The sequence below is a fragment of the Rhinoderma darwinii genome, unplaced genomic scaffold (assembly GCF_050947455.1).
Source record: "Rhinoderma darwinii isolate aRhiDar2 unplaced genomic scaffold, aRhiDar2.hap1 Scaffold_533, whole genome shotgun sequence".
Classification (NCBI taxonomy): domain Eukaryota; kingdom Metazoa; phylum Chordata; class Amphibia; order Anura; family Rhinodermatidae; genus Rhinoderma; species Rhinoderma darwinii.
Genome location: NW_027464082.1, coordinates 192,441 through 205,841, shown reverse-complemented (window position 1 = coordinate 205,841; position 13,401 = coordinate 192,441). Strand labels below are relative to the sequence as shown.

The following is a 13,401-nucleotide window of genomic DNA, read 5'->3' as shown; positions in this document are numbered from 1 at the left end:
GCCCGCTCGCCTGCCCGCCACAATGGACCTACCTGTGTACACTAGATGGATGTGATGGAATGTACTGTCGTCCCTACATTTCAAGAAGAAGTAAGAATTGCAGTTGCAACAAAGCCTTGCTTGCCTACAAAGAGAGCAGCAATTTGGATTTGTTACTATGTTACCTAGAAGAATAACAAACTGTGCAAGGATGGAGGTTGTAGGAGCAAGGAGAAGTTGTCTGTAAAGTTGGTGGATGCCTATTTTCCATTTTGCAGTCCCTTGTCTCCCTCTTGTGGCCTCCTGGAGGCAACTAGCTGTGCAAAAAAAAGACAGCCTGGCGGCCGGCTGTTGCAGTGTTGCCCTCTCAGGCAACACTGAGTGACTGACTGAGCCTCACCGTCTTATATAAAGTTCAGACGGAACTTTGCACGTGTCATAGTGGAGCCCTCAGGATTCCAGAGCCAGCTTTCTGACATCATAATGGGGCCTCAGAGATAAAAGCCTGGGCCCAGGCAGTGTTGGTCAGTGCTGCTCAGCAGGCAGCACTGGACTGGACTGGATTACAGCTGATACAAGGTGTGAAGGAACAAGGGGTGGCTGTGGGCATGCACTTGCTGCCGCTGCCAGTGTTTATCTGCATGGCAGCAGGGCATTTGGGCGTTGCCAGGAAGGCGTTTTTATGTCGATTCCTCCTCTTTCAGCACTGCATTGTGGTGCAAGCAAAAGAAGCAAATCCTGTCTGGCTTCCTCTCCGGCCTTTATTCACCTCCCGTGTAGCTGTGAGTGTGTGAGCCTGCAGGGCCCCATGGAATTGCCTAGAAGTAGGCTGAATCGCTGCAAGGGCTGAACAGCAGTATCGGGCAGGCTCGGGCAACGCGCGGCCCGTTCGGGTTATCGCTTCTCGGCCTTTTGGCTAAGATCAAGTGTAGTATCTGTTCTTATCAGTTTAATATCTGATACGTCCCCTATCTGGGGACCATATATTAAATGGATTTTTAGAACAGGGAGATGGAAATAGAGCTTGCTCTGTCCACTCCACGCATTGACCTGGTATTGCAGTATTTCCAGGACCGGTGCACCCTTTCCTTATGTGTTGACTAAAAGCAGATTCCAAAAGTGTTTTTTGTCTTTGCTATTGTTTCTGTCTTTCTGAAGGGATCTCCCCTTTTAATCCCATTATTTCAACACCTGTTGGACAATGCATGAGTGATAATGAGCTCATTGATTAAATGCAATTAATGAATAGATTGCCACCTCTTGTTGTGTGTCGTCTGTGTTTCTGTGTTTCCGGCATTTCACATTGGAACACCTCATTCACCTTCCTTGTCTTCTCTCCGCCCTCCCTTTTAGGTAAGTTAAAGAGCTGCACCTGAGCCAGCCACTGATTGATTGATTGATTGATTGATTGATTGATTGATTGATTGATTGATTGATTGATGCAGCACAACAGTCAAATAGTGGAGTGGAGTAGGGGAACAGCAAACAGCCAATAAAGCAGCCCGCCCGCTCGCCTGCCCGCCACAATGGACCTACCTGTGTACACTAGATGGATGTGATGGAATGTACTGTCGTCCCTACATTTCAAGAAGAAGTAAGAATTGCAGTTGCAACAAAGCCTTGCTTGCCTACAAAGAGAGCAGCAATTTGGATTTGTTACTATGTTACCTAGAAGAATAACAAACTGTGCAACGATGGAGGTTGTAGGAGCAAGGAGAAGTTGTCTGTAAAGTTGGTGGATGCCTATTTTCCATTTTGCAGTCCCTTGTCTCCCTCTTGTGGCCTCCTGGAGGCAACTAGCTGTGCAAAAAAAAGACAGCCTGGCGGCCGGCTGTTGCAGTGTTGCCCTCTCAGGCAACACTGAGTGACTGACTGAGCCTCACCGTCTTATATAAAGTTCAGACGGAACTTTGCACGTGTCATAGTGGAGCCCTCAGGATTCCAGAGCCAGCTTTCTGACATCATAATGGGGCCTCAGAGATAAAAGCCTGGGCCCAGGCAGTGTTGGTCAGTGCTGCTCAGCAGGCAGCACTGGACTGGACTGGATTACAGCTGATACAAGGTGTGAAGGAACAAGGGGTGGCTGTGGGCATGCACTTGCTGCCGCTGCCAGTGTTTATCTGCATGGCAGCAGGGCATTTGGGCGTTGCCAGGAAGGCGTTTTTATGTCGATTCCTCCTCTTTCAGCACTGCATTGTGGTGCAAGCAAAAGAAGCAAATCCTGTCTGGCTTCCTCTCCGGCCTTTATTCACCTCCCGTGTAGCTGTGAGTGTGTGAGCCTGCAGGGCCCCATGGAATTGCCTAGAAGTAGGCTGAATCGCTGCAAGGGCTGAACAGCAGTATCGGGCAGGCTCGGGCAACGCGCGGCCCGTTCGGGTTATCGCTTCTCGGCCTTTTGGCTAAGATCAAGTGTAGTATCTGTTCTTATCAGTTTAATATCTGATACGTCCCCTATCTGGGGACCATATATTAAATGGATTTTTAGAACAGGGAGATGGAAATAGAGCTTGCTCTGTCCACTCCACGCATTGACCTGGTATTGCAGTATTTCCAGGACCGGTGCACCCTTTCCTTATGTGTTGACTAAAAGCAGATTCCAAAAGTGTTTTTTGTCTTTGCTATTGTTTCTGTCTTTCTGAAGGGATCTCCCCTTTTAATCCCATTATTTCAACACCTGTTGGACAATGCATGAGTGATAATGAGCTCATTGATTAAATGCAATTAATGAATAGATTGCCACCTCTTGTTGTGTGTCGTCTGTGTTTCTGTGTTTCCGGCATTTCACATTGGAACACCTCATTCACCTTCCTTGTCTTCTCTCCGCCCTCCCTTTTAGGTAAGTTAAAGAGCTGCACCTGAGCCAGCCACTGATTGATTGATTGATTGATTGATTGATTGATTGATTGATTGATTGATGCAGCACAACAGTCAAATAGTGGAGTGGAGTAGGGGAACAGCAAACAGCCAATAAAGCAGCCTGCCCGCTCGCCTGCCCGCCACAATGGACCTACCTGTGTACACTAGATGGATGTGATGGAATGTACTGTCGTCCCTACATTTCAAGAAGAAGTAAGAATTGCAGTTGCAACAAAGCCTTGCTTGCCTACAAAGAGAGCAGCAATTTGGATTTGTTACTATGTTACCTAGAAGAATAACAAACTGTGCAAGGATGGAGGTTGTAGGAGCAAGGAGAAGTTGTCTGTAAAGTTGGTGGATGCCTATTTTCCATTTTGCAGTCCCTTGTCTCCCTCTTGTGGCCTCCTGGAGGCAACTAGCTGTGCAAAAAAAAGACAGCCTGGCGGCCGGCTGTTGCAGTGTTGCCCTCTCAGGCAACACTGAGTGACTGACTGAGCCTCACCGTCTTATATAAAGTTCAGACGGAACTTTGCACGTGTCATAGTGGAGCCCTCAGGATTCCAGAGCCAGCTTTCTGACATCATAATGGGGCCTCAGAGATAAAAGCCTGGGCCCAGGCAGTGTTGGTCAGTGCTGCTCAGCAGGCAGCACTGGACTGGACTGGATTACAGCTGATACAAGGTGTGAAGGAACAAGGGGTGGCTGTGGGCATGCACTTGCTGCCGCTGCCAGTGTTTATCTGCATGGCAGCAGGGCATTTGGGCGTTGCCAGGAAGGCGTTTTTATGTAGATTCCTCCTCTTTCAGCACTGCATTGTGGTGCAAGCAAAAGAAGCAAATCCTGTCTGGCTTCCTCTCCGGCCTTTATTCACCTCCCGTGTAGCTGTGAGTGTGTGAGCCTGCAGGGCCCCATGGAATTGCCTAGAAGTAGGCTGAATCGCTGCAAGGGCTGAACAGCAGTATCGGGCAGGCTCGGGCAACGCGCGGCCCGTTCGGGTTATCGCTTCTCGGCCTTTTGGCTAAGATCAAGTGTAGTATCTGTTCTTATCAGTTTAATATCTGATACGTCCCCTATCTGGGGACCATATATTAAATGGATTTTTAGAACAGGGAGATGGAAATAGAGCTTGCTCTGTCCACTCCACGCATTGACCTGGTATTGCAGTATTTCCAGGACTGGTGCACCCTTTCCTTATGTGTTGACTAAAAGCAGATTCCAAAAGTGTTTTTTGTCTTTGCTATTGTTTCTGTCTTTCTGAAGGGATCTCCCCTTTTAATCCCATTATTTCAACACCTGTTGGACAATGCATGAGTGATAATGAGCTCATTGATTAAATGCAATTAATGAATAGATTGCCACCTCTTGTTGTGTGTCGTCTGTGTTTCTGTGTTTCCGGCATTTCACATTGGAACACCTCATTCACCTTCCTTGTCTTCTCTCCGCCCTCCCTTTTAGGTAAGTTAAAGAGCTGCACCTGAGCCAGCCACTGATTGATTGATTGATTGATTGATTGATTGATTGATTGATTGATTGATTGATTGATTGATTGATTGATTGATTGATTGATTGATTGATGCAGCACAACAGTCAAATAGTGGAGTGGAGTAGGGGAACAGCAAACAGCCAATAAAGCAGCCCGCCCGCTCGCCTGCCCGCCACAATGGACCTACCTGTGTACACTAGATGGATGTGATGGAATGTACTGTCGTCCCTACATTTCAAGAAGAAGTAAGAATTGCAGTTGCAACAAAGCCTTGCTTGCCTACAAAGAGAGCAGCAATTTGGATTTGTTACTATGTTACCTAGAAGAATAACAAACTGTGCAAGGATGGAGGTTGTAGGAGCAAGGAGAAGTTGTCTGTAAAGTTGGTGGATGCCTATTTTCCATTTTGCAGTCCCTTGTCTCCCTCTTGTGGCCTCCTGGAGGCAACTAGCTGTGCAAAAAAAAGACAGCCTGGCGGCCGGCTGTTGCAGTGTTGCCCTCTCAGGCAACACTGAGTGACTGACTGAGCCTCACCGTCTTATATAAAGTTCAGACGGAACTTTGCACGTGTCATAGTGGAGCCCTCAGGATTCCAGAGCCAGCTTTCTGACATCATAATGGGGCCTCAGAGATAAAAGCCTGGGCCCAGGCAGTGTTGGTCAGTGCTGCTCAGCAGGCAGCACTGGACTGGACTGGATTACAGCTGATACAAGGTGTGAAGGAACAAGGGGTGGCTGTGGGCATGCACTTGCTGCCGCTGCCAGTGTTTATCTGCATGGCAGCAGGGCATTTGGGCGTTGCCAGGAAGGCGTTTTTATGTCGATTCCTCCTCTTTCAGCACTGCATTGTGGTGCAAGCAAAAGAAGCAAATCCTGTCTGGCTTCCTCTCCGGCCTTTATTCACCTCCCGTGTAGCTGTGAGTGTGTGAGCCTGCAGGGCCCCATGGAATTGCCTAGAAGTAGGCTGAATCGCTGCAAGGGCTGAACAGCAGTATCGGGCAGGCTCGGGCAACACGCGGCCCGTTCGGGTTATCGCTTCTCGGCCTTTTGGCTAAGATCAAGTGTAGTATCTGTTCTTATCAGTTTAATATCTGATACGTCCCCTATCTGGGGACCATATATTAAATGGATCTTTAGAACAGGGAGATGGAAATAGAGCTTGCTCTGTCCACTCCACGCATTGACCTGGTATTGCAGTATTTCCAGGACCGGTGCACCCTTTCCTTATGTGTTGACTAAAAGCAGATTCCAAAAGTGTTTTTTGTCTTTGCTATTGTTTCTGTCTTTCTGAAGGGATCTCCCCTTTTAATCCCATTATTTCAACACCTGTTGGACAATGCATGAGTGATAATGAGCTCATTGATTAAATGCAATTAATGAATAGATTGCCACCTCTTGTTGTGTGTCGTCTGTGTTTCTGTGTTTCCGGCATTTCACATTGGAACACCTCATTCACCTTCCTTGTCTTCTCTCCGCCCTCCCTTTTAGGTAAGTTAAAGAGCTGCACCTGAGCCAGCCACTGATTGATTGATTGATTGATTGATTGATTGATTGATTGATTGATTGATTGATTGATGCAGCACAACAGTCAAATAGTGGAGTGGAGTAGGGGAACAGCAAACAGCCAATAAAGCAGCCCGCCCGCTCGCCTGCCCGCCACAATGGACCTACCTGTGTACACTAGATGGATGTGATGGAATGTACTGTCGTCCCTACATTTCAAGAAGAAGTAAGAATTGCAGTTGCAACAAAGCCTTGCTTGCCTACAAAGAGAGCAGCAATTTGGATTTGTTACTATGTTACCTAGAAGAATAACAAACTGTGCAAGGATGGAGGTTGTAGGAGCAAGGAGAAGTTGTCTGTAAAGTTGGTGGATGCCTATTTTCCATTTTGCAGTCCCTTGTCTCCCTCTTGTGGCCTCCTGGAGGCAACTAGCTGTGCAAAAAAAAGACAGCCTGGCGGCCGGCTGTTGCAGTGTTGCCCTCTCAGGCAACACTGAGTGACTGACTGAGCCTCACCGTCTTATATAAAGTTCAGACGGAACTTTGCACGTGTCATAGTGGAGCCCTCAGGATTCCAGAGCCAGCTTTCTGACATCATAATGGGGCCTCAGAGATAAAAGCCTGGACCCAGGCAGTATTGGTCAGTGCTGCTCAGCAGGCAGCACTGGACTGGACTGGATTACAGCTGATACAAGGTGTGAAGGAACAAGGGGTGGCTGTGGGCATGCACTTGCTGCCGCTGCCAGTGTTTATCTGCATGGCAGCAGGGCATTTGGCCGTTGCCAGGAAGGCGTTTTTATGTAGATTCCTCCTCTTTCAGCACTGCATTGTGGTGCAAGCAAAAGAAGCAAATCCTGTCTGGCTTCCTCTCCGGCCTTTATTCACCTCCCGTGTAGCTGTGAGTGTGTGAGCCTGCAGGGCCCCATGGAATTGCCTAGAAGTAGGCTGAATCGCTGCAAGGGCTGAACAGCAGTATCGGGCAGGCTCGGGCAACGCGCGGCCCGTTCGGGTTATCGCTTCTCGGCCTTTTGGCTAAGATCAAGTGTAGTATCTGTTCTTATCAGTTTAATATCTGATACGTCCCCTATCTGGGGACCATATATTAAATGGATTTTTAGAACAGGGAGATGGAAATAGAGCTTGCTCTGTCCACTCCACGCATTGACCTGGTATTGCAGTATTTCCAGGACCGGTGCACCCTTTCCTTATGTGTTGACTAAAAGCAGATTCCAAAAGTGTTTTTTGTCTTTGCTATTGTTTCTGTCTTTCTGAAGGGATCTCCCCTTTTAATCCCATTATTTCAACACCTGTTGGACAATGCATGAGTGATAATGAGCTCATTGATTAAATGCAATTAATGAATAGATTGCCACCTCTTGTTGTGTGTCGTCTGTGTTTCTGTGTTTCCGGCATTTCACATTGGAACACCTCATTCACCTTCCTTGTCTTCTCTCCGCCCTCCCTTTTAGGTAAGTTAAAGAGCTGCACCTGAGCCAGCCACTGATTGATTGATTGATTGATTGATTGATTGATTGATTGATTGATTGATTGATTGATTGATTGATTGATGCAGCACAACAGTCAAATAGTGGAGTGGAGTAGGGGAACAGCAAACAGCCAATAAAGCAGCCCGCCCGCTCGCCTGCCCGCCACAATGGACCTACCTGTGTACACTAGATGGATGTGATGGAATGTACTGTCGTCCCTACATTTCAAGAAGAAGTAAGAATTGCAGTTGCAACAAAGCCTTGCTTGCCTACAAAGAGAGCAGCAATTTGGATTTGTTACTATGTTACCTAGAAGAATAACAAACTGTGCAAGGATGGAGGTTGTAGGAGCAAGGAGAAGTTGTCTGTAAAGTTGGTGGATGCCTATTTTCCATTTTGCAGTCCCTTGTCTCCCTCTTGTGGCCTCCTGGAGGCAACTAGCTGTGCAAAAAAAAGACAGCCTGGCGGCCGGCTGTTGCAGTGTTGCCCTCTCAGGCAACACTGAGTGACTGACTGAGCCTCACCGTCTTATATAAAGTTCAGACGGAACTTTGCACGTGTCATAGTGGAGCCCTCAGGATTCCAGAGCCAGCTTTCTGACATCATAATGGGGCCTCAGAGATAAAAGCCTGGGCCCAGGCAGTGTTGGTCAGTGCTGCTCAGCAGGCAGCACTGGACTGGACTGGATTACAGCTGATACAAGGTGTGAAGGAACAAGGGGTGGCTGTGGGCATGCACTTGCTGCCGCTGCCAGTGTTTATCTGCATGGCAGCAGGGCATTTGGGCGTTGCCAGGAAGGCGTTTTTATGTAGATTCCTCCTCTTTCAGCACTGCATTGTGGTGCAAGCAAAAGAAGCAAATCCTGTCTGGCTTCCTCTCCGGCCTTTATTCACCTCCCGTGTAGCTGTGAGTGTGTGAGCCTGCAGGGCCCCATGGAATTGCCTAGAAGTAGGCTGAATCGCTGCAAGGGCTGAACAGCAGTATCGGGCAGGCTCGGGCAACGCGCGGCCCGTTCGGGTTATCGCTTCTCGGCCTTTTGGCTAAGATCAAGTGTAGTATCTGTTCTTATCAGTTTAATATCTGATACGTCCCCTATCTGGGGACCATATATTAAATGGATTTTTAGAACAGGGAGATGGAAATAGAGCTTGCTCTGTCCACTCCACGCATTGACCTGGTATTGCAGTATTTCCAGGACCGGTGCACCCTTTCCTTATGTGTTGACTAAAAGCAGATTCCAAAAGTGTTTTTTGTCTTTGCTATTGTTTCTGTCTTTCTGAAGGGATCTCCCCTTTTAATCCCATTATTTCAACACCTGTTGGACAATGCATGAGTGATAATGAGCTCATTGATTAAATGCAATTAATGAATAGATTGCCACCTCTTGTTGTGTGTCGTCTGTGTTTCTGTGTTTCCGGCATTTCACATTGGAACACCTCATTCACCTTCCTTGTCTTCTCTCCGCCCTCCCTTTTAGGTAAGTTAAAGAGCTGCACCTGAGCCAGCCACTGATTGATTTATTGATTGATTGATTGATTGATTGATTGATTGATTGATTGATGCAGCACAACAGTCAAATAGTGGAGTGGAGTAGGGGAACAGCAAACAGCCAATAAAGCAGCCCGCCCGCTCGCCTGCCCGCCACAATGGACCTACCTGTGTACACTAGATGGATGTGATGGAATGTACTGTCGTCCCTACATTTCAAGAAGAAGTAAGAATTGCAGTTGCAACAAAGCCTTGCTTGCCTACAAAGAGAGCAGCAATTTGGATTTGTTACTATGTTACCTAGAAGAATAACAAACTGTGCAAGGATGGAGGTTGTAGGAGCAAGGAGAAGTTGTCTGTAAAGTTGGTGGATGCCTATTTTCCATTTTGCAGTCCCTTGTCTCCCTCTTGTGGCCTCCTGGAGGCAACTAGCTGTGCAAAAAAAAGACAGCCTGGCGGCCGGCTGTTGCAGTGTTGCCCTCTCAGGCAACACTGAGTGACTGACTGAGCCTCACCGTCTTATATAAAGTTCAGACGGAACTTTGCACGTGTCATAGTGGAGCCCTCAGGATTCCAGAGCCAGCTTTCTGACATCATAATGGGGCCTCAGAGATAAAAGCCTGGGCCCAGGCAGTGTTGGTCAGTGCTGCTCAGCAGGCAGCACTGGACTGGACTGGATTACAGCTGATACAAGGTGTGAAGGAACAAGGGGTGGCTGTGGGCATGCACTTGCTGCCGCTGCCAGTGTTTATCTGCATGGCAGCAGGGCATTTGGGCGTTGCCAGGAAGGCGTTTTTATGTCGATTCCTCCTCTTTCAGCACTGCATTGTGGTGCAAGCAAAAGAAGCAAATCCTGTCTGGCTTCCTCTCCGGCCTTTATTCACCTCCCGTGTAGCTGTGAGTGTGTGAGCCTGCAGGGCCCCATGGAATTGCCTAGAAGTAGGCTGAATCGCTGCAAGGGCTGAACAGCAGTATCGGGCAGGCTCGGGCAACGCGCGGCCCGTTCGGGTTATCGCTTCTCGGCCTTTTGGCTAAGATCAAGTGTAGTATCTGTTCTTATCAGTTTAATATCTGATACGTCCCCTATCTGGGGACCATATATTAAATGGATTTTTAGAACAGGGAGATGGAAATAGAGCTTGCTCTGTCCACTCCACGCATTGACCTGGTATTGCAGTATTTCCAGGACCGGTGCACCCTTTCCTTATGTGTTGACTAAAAGCAGATTCCAAAAGTGTTTTTTGTCTTTGCTATTGTTTCTGTCTTTCTGAAGGGATCTCCCCTTTTAATCCCATTATTTCAACACCTGTTGGACAATGCATGAGTGATAATGAGCTCATTGATTAAATGCAATTAATGAATAGATTGCCACCTCTTGTTGTGTGTCGTCTGTGTTTCTGTGTTTCCGGCATTTCACATTGGAACACCTCATTCACCTTCCTTGTCTTCTCTCCGCCCTCCCTTTTAGGTAAGTTAAAGAGCTGCACCTGAGCCAGCCACTGATTGATTGATTGATTGATTGATTGATTGATTGATTGATTGATTGATTGATTGATTGATGCAGCACAACAGTCAAATAGTGGAGTGGAGTAGGGGAACAGCAAACAGCCAATAAAGCAGCCCGCCCGCTCGCCTGCCCGCCACAATGGACCTACCTGTGTACACTAGATGGATGTGATGGAATGTACTGTCGTCCCTACATTTCAAGAAGAAGTAAGAATTGCAGTTGCAACAAAGCCTTGCTTGCCTACAAAGAGAGCAGCAATTTGGATTTGTTACTATGTTACCTAGAAGAATAACAAACTGTGCAAGGATGGAGGTTGTAGGAGCAAGGAGAAGTTGTCTGTAAAGTTGGTGGATGCCTATTTTCCATTTTGCAGTCCCTTGTCTCCCTCTTGTGGCCTCCTGGAGGCAACTAGCTGTGCAAAAAAAAGACAGCCTGGCGGCCGGCTGTTGCAGTGTTGCCCTCTCAGGCAACACTGAGTGACTGACTGAGCCTCACCGTCTTATATAAAGTTCAGACGGAACTTTGCACGTGTCATAGTGGAGCCCTCAGGATTCCAGAGCCAGCTTTCTGACATCATAATGGGGCCTCAGAGATAAAAGCCTGGGCCCAGGCAGTGTTGGTCAGTGCTGCTCAGCAGGCAGCACTGGACTGGACTGGATTACAGCTGATACAAGGTGTGAAGGAACAAGGGGTGGCTGTGGGCATGCACTTGCTGCCGCTGCCAGTGTTTATCTGCATGGCAGCAGGGCATTTGGGCGTTGCCAGGAAGGCGTTTTTATGTAGATTCCTCCTCTTTCAGCACTGCATTGTGGTGCAAGCAAAAGAAGCAAATCCTGTCTGGCTTCCTCTCCGGCCTTTATTCACCTCCCGTGTAGCTGTGAGTGTGTGAGCCTGCAGGGCCCCATGGAATTGCCTAGAAGTAGGCTGAATCGCTGCAAGGGCTGAACAGCAGTATCGGGCAGGCTCGGGCAACGCGCGGCCCGTTCGGGTTATCGCTTCTCGGCCTTTTGGCTAAGATCAAGTGTAGTATCTGTTCTTATCAGTTTAATATCTGATACGTCCCCTATCTGGGGACCATATATTAAATGGATTTTTAGAACAGGGAGATGGAAATAGAGCTTGCTCTGTCCACTCCACGCATTGACCTGGTATTGCAGTATTTCCAGGACCGGTGCACCCTTTCCTTATGTGTTGACTAAAAGCAGATTCCAAAAGTGTTTTTTGTCTTTGCTATTGTTTCTGTCTTTCTGAAGGGATCTCCCCTTTTAATCCCATTATTTCAACACCTGTTGGACAATGCATGAGTGATAATGAGCTCATTGATTAAATGCAATTAATGAATAGATTGCCACCTCTTGTTGTGTGTCGTCTGTGTTTCTGTGTTTCTGGCATTTCACATTGGAACACCTCATTCACCTTCCTTGTCTTCTCTCCGCCCTCCCTTTTAGGTAAGTTAAAGAGCTGCACCTGAGCCAGCCACTGATTGATTGATTGATTGATTGATTGATTGATTGATTGATTGATTGATTGATTGATGCAGCACAACAGTCAAATAGTGGAGTGGAGTAGGGGAACAGCAAACAGCCAATAAAGCAGCCCGCCCGCTCGCCTGCCCGCCACAATGGACCTACCTGTGTACACTAGATGGATGTGATGGAATGTACTGTCGTCCCTACATTTCAAGAAGAAGTAAGAATTGCAGTTGCAACAAAGCCTTGCTTGCCTACAAAGAGAGCAGCAATTTGGATTTGTTACTATGTTACCTAGAAGAATAACAAACTGTGCAAGGATGGAGGTTGTAGGAGCAAGGAGAAGTTGTCTGTAAAGTTGGTGGATGCCTATTTTCCATTTTGCAGTCCCTTGTCTCCCTCTTGTGGCCTCCTGGAGGCAACTAGCTGTGCAAAAAAAAGACAGCCTGGCGGCCGGCTGTTGCAGTGTTGCCCTCTCAGGCAACACTGAGTGACTGACTGAGCCTCACCGTCTTATATAAAGTTCAGACGGAACTTTGCACGTGTCATAGTGGAGCCCTCAGGATTCCAGAGCCAGCTTTCTGACATCATAATGGGGCCTCAGAGATAAAAGCCTGGGCCCAGGCAGTGTTGGTCAGTGCTGCTCAGCAGGCAGCACTGGACTGGACTGGATTACAGCTGATACAAGGTGTGAAGGAACAAGGGGTGGCTGTGGGCATGCACTTGCTGCCGCTGCCAGTGTTTATCTGCATGGCAGCAGGGCATTTGGGCGTTGCCAGGAAGGCGTTTTTATGTAGATTCCTCCTCTTTCAGCACTGCATTGTGGTGCAAGCAAAAGAAGCAAATCCTGTCTGGCTTCCTCTCCGGCCTTTATTCACCTCCCGTGTAGCTGTGAGTGTGTGAGCCTGCAGGGCCCCATGGAATTGCCTAGAAGTAGGCTGAATCGCTGCAAGGGCTGAACAGCAGTATCGGGCAGGCTCGGGCAACGCGCGGCCCGTTCGGGTTATCGCTTCTCGGCCTTTTGGCTAAGATCAAGTGTAGTATCTGTTCTTATCAGTTTAATATCTGATACGTCCCCTATCTGGGGACCATATATTAAATGGATTTTTAGAACAGGGAGATGGAAATAGAGCTTGCTCTGTCCACTCCACGCATTGACCTGGTATTGCAGTATTTCCAGGACCGGTGCACCCTTTCCTTATGTGTTGACTAAAAGCAGATTCCAAAAGTGTTTTTTGTCTTTGCTATTGTTTCTGTCTTTCTGAAGGGATCTCCCCTTTTAATCCCATTATTTCAACACCTGTTGGACAATGCATGAGTGATAATGAGCTCATTGATTAAATGCAATTAATGAATAGATTGCCACCTCTTGTTGTGTGTCGTCTGTGTTTCTGTGTTTCCGGCATTTCACATTGGAACACCTCATTCACCTTCCTTGTCTTCTCTCCGCCCTCCCTTTTAGGTAAGTTAAAGAGCTGCACCTGAGCCAGCCACTGATTGATTGATTGATTGATTGATTGATTGATTGATTGATTGATTGATTGATGCAGCACAACAGTCAAATAGTGGAGTGGAGTAGGGGAACAGCAAACAGCCAATAAAGCAGCCCGCCCGCTCGCCTGCCCGCCACA

At 47.7% G+C, this 13,401-nt stretch overlaps 9 non-coding genes across 9 annotated transcripts; all 9 read left to right on the top strand.

Moving 5' to 3' along the window:
* Nucleotides 1-875: 875 nt before the first annotated feature.
* On the top strand, nt 876-1,066 carry LOC142722230 (U2 spliceosomal RNA). The gene has a single exon (XR_012874548.1). It is a non-coding gene; the product is annotated as a U2 spliceosomal RNA (small nuclear RNA).
* A 1,292-nt stretch (nt 1,067-2,358) lies between these two features.
* On the top strand, nt 2,359-2,549 carry LOC142722229 (U2 spliceosomal RNA). Its single transcript, XR_012874547.1, has one exon. It is a non-coding gene; the product is annotated as a U2 spliceosomal RNA (small nuclear RNA).
* A 1,284-nt stretch (nt 2,550-3,833) lies between these two features.
* On the top strand, nt 3,834-4,024 carry LOC142722315 (U2 spliceosomal RNA). Its single transcript, XR_012874629.1, has one exon. It is a non-coding gene; the product is annotated as a U2 spliceosomal RNA (small nuclear RNA).
* Nucleotides 4,025-5,348: 1,324 nt separating this feature from the next.
* Nucleotides 5,349-5,539, top strand: LOC142722320 (U2 spliceosomal RNA). The gene has a single exon (XR_012874635.1). It is a non-coding gene; the product is annotated as a U2 spliceosomal RNA (small nuclear RNA).
* Nucleotides 5,540-6,831: 1,292 nt separating this feature from the next.
* LOC142722227 (U2 spliceosomal RNA) lies at nt 6,832-7,022 on the top strand. The gene has a single exon (XR_012874544.1). It is a non-coding gene; the product is annotated as a U2 spliceosomal RNA (small nuclear RNA).
* A 1,304-nt stretch (nt 7,023-8,326) lies between these two features.
* LOC142722226 (U2 spliceosomal RNA) lies at nt 8,327-8,517 on the top strand. The gene has a single exon (XR_012874543.1). It is a non-coding gene; the product is annotated as a U2 spliceosomal RNA (small nuclear RNA).
* Nucleotides 8,518-9,805: 1,288 nt separating this feature from the next.
* On the top strand, nt 9,806-9,996 carry LOC142722225 (U2 spliceosomal RNA). Its single transcript, XR_012874542.1, has one exon. It is a non-coding gene; the product is annotated as a U2 spliceosomal RNA (small nuclear RNA).
* Nucleotides 9,997-11,292: 1,296 nt separating this feature from the next.
* Nucleotides 11,293-11,483, top strand: LOC142722224 (U2 spliceosomal RNA). The gene has a single exon (XR_012874541.1). It is a non-coding gene; the product is annotated as a U2 spliceosomal RNA (small nuclear RNA).
* Nucleotides 11,484-12,775: 1,292 nt separating this feature from the next.
* Nucleotides 12,776-12,966, top strand: LOC142722222 (U2 spliceosomal RNA). The gene has a single exon (XR_012874540.1). It is a non-coding gene; the product is annotated as a U2 spliceosomal RNA (small nuclear RNA).
* The last annotated feature ends 435 nt before the right edge of the window (nt 12,967-13,401 follow it).